Consider the following 2,500-nt stretch of genomic DNA (forward strand, 5'->3'; position numbering starts at 1 on the left):
ATTTTACAAGTTTGTAAACAGTTTTTTGTGTTAGTTTGCCCTGATATATATGTCTTTATGGTTGCATACCAAATAGAAAACTCTTCAATTTATTCCCAAGATCCCCATAGAGTCATCCCTTAAGGAGAGTTTATTTTACAAGTTTGTAAACAGTCTCGTGTGTTAGTTTGCCCAGATATAAATTTATTCCCAAGATCATAGAGTCATTCCTTGAGGAAAGTTTATTTTATCAAGTTTGTGAACAGGTTTTTTTGTGTTAGTTTGCCCTGATACAAATTTAATCCCAAGAACCTCACAGAGTCATCTCTTAGGGAAATTTGATTTTAGCCTGTTGGGGACATTCAATTTAAAATTCTCATTCCCGATTTGAAGCGAGGCTCTGGAAATACGTTCGGATAATATGATGCAATGTAACGACTGTTACATGTAATATCTTAATCTGGAGTACAGTTGCTCATAAACAACATACTTGCGTTGCGTGAGATATGAAATAAAACTTTTAAATTTTGTTATAAAAAAAAACGCGTAGATAAGATACTCTTACCTGTGTCACGTTATCTTATCTTTAGTGAAGTGGGAACACTGTGAATGCACGTATCTGTAAAGAAAAAAAATGGCTGTTGCCTGATTCTGTAATCTTATCACGTTAGCCACGTTTCTCAAGAGTCATCGTTTGCTGTTAAGTTTAATTAATGAAAGCATGACTTGATTTTTTCCTCTTAGACATTACTGACAATCAGAACATTCGTCCTCAACATTAGCTGGGCAGCTGGTGTAGTGGTTAGTGTCGTGGCATGCCACTCAGATGTCGCGGGTCCGCGTCTCCCCAGGACGATGAAAAATCACTGGCTCTGTATCATGATCGGTTACTGATGCAGTGTGGGGTCTGCGGTGGGAAGTTGAAACCAACATTCTTTGGAAGCTTGAATTTCAAGTCAGTGGCCCCTTTGGTGTGGTTGTTCCATGTGAATAGGTTTCATCTACTGGAATATTAATATTAATAATTGATGGCTAAGGAAAAGAATCACGGTATAAAACCAAGTTTAAGTGAATAGATATAAAATAGGAGCTTTCGACCTTCAACAAAGTCATCTACAGCCGAAAAGGACCTTTAGTGAAGGTCGAAAGCTCCTTTTTTACATTATTTCACTTATACACTTGGTTTTATACAGTGGCTTTTTTCTTAATTTAAAGAAATCACGAAAAAAGTGTTTTTATTACTGGATTCGTCTTGGAATATGAACTGGAATATAAAATTTAGGCCTATGGCCAAGCGCTGGGACCTATGAAGTCATTCAGCGCTGAACATAATGTCGAAACAGTTGTTAGAACAGGGTGGAAGAGCATATGAGCGAAGGTACAGTAAAAGGAATGAAAGGGGTCACAGCTAGGGGCCGAAGGGACGCTGCAAAGAACCTTTACTGAGTAATGCCTACAGTGCACCGTGTGAGGTGCACTGACGGCACTACCAACCTACGGAGCTGGATTCTCCTTGGTCTTGATATTAATATTATTCATGACAGGTACTTGTTACGTCCATCCAGGTTGGCTTAATAATGACTGACATTTTTCCTGTTTTGGCGTCACTTGAACCTTTCTGTTCATTGGTAAAACTTCCCGTAGGGGGTAGTGCCATCAGAGCACCTCACGCGGTGCACTGTAGGCACTACTTAAGGTTCTTTGCAGCGTCCCTTCGGCCCCTAGCTGCAACCCCTTTCATTCCTTTTACTGTACCCGTGTTCACATTATCTTTCTTTCATCGTACTTTCCACTCTCCCTTATCAATTGTATCACAGTGTAACCGAGGTTTTCCCTCCTAATGCGCTTTCAAACTTCCTTTACTCTCAGTTTCCCTTTCACCGCTGAATGACCTCATAGGTCACAGCGCCTGGCATTTAGCCTAAATTTTATATTCCAATTTCAATTGACCAAACCCTGGGAGTGATTACTAAGTGCTCGATCTTTGTTCATTGCTGTAACTCCTCTTGTTTTCGCAATGAGCAACCGTACACTGATAATTGCTGGTTAGTCAGTCAGTTAGGAAAGTTGTTTAAGGCTGTGGGAGGCCTGGTGTGGACCTATCGACTGTACCAACCTACACGGTAATCATTGTTGGTTAGTCAGTAAGTTGGGACAGGCGCTTGAGGCCTTAAGAGGCCCTTTTTGGACTTCTGGACTTAGACCAATAGTGTATAAGTCGATAATATAAATTTATACGACTGATTTAAGTTGACAGATGTCATCTGAACTGGTTGTTGTTGTGTGTATATATATATGTATAATATACAGTATGTGTGTATATATATATATATATATATATATATATATATATATATATATATTTTTTATATATATGTATATATATCAGTATACACGCACGCACACATATATGTGCGTGTGTATTTGTGTGCTTGCATCGCATGCTATTTTAAATTCCCACTTTTATAGGCTAAAAACTTCATCATGATAATATTAAGATAGAACTACGTTGCGTGTCTTG

At 38.6% G+C, this 2,500-nt stretch overlaps 1 protein-coding gene across 2 annotated transcripts in view; it reads left to right on the top strand.

Moving 5' to 3' along the window:
* The window catches only part of LOC136837086 (microtubule-associated proteins 1A/1B light chain 3C-like), a 66,908-nt gene that overhangs the window by 47,653 nt on the left and 16,755 nt on the right, over positions 1 to 2,500 (top strand). The gene's annotated exons all lie outside the window — the stretch shown is intronic.

Source organism: Macrobrachium rosenbergii, chromosome 57 (genome assembly GCF_040412425.1).
Source record: "Macrobrachium rosenbergii isolate ZJJX-2024 chromosome 57, ASM4041242v1, whole genome shotgun sequence".
NCBI classification, from domain to species: Eukaryota; Metazoa; Arthropoda; class Malacostraca; order Decapoda; family Palaemonidae; genus Macrobrachium; species Macrobrachium rosenbergii.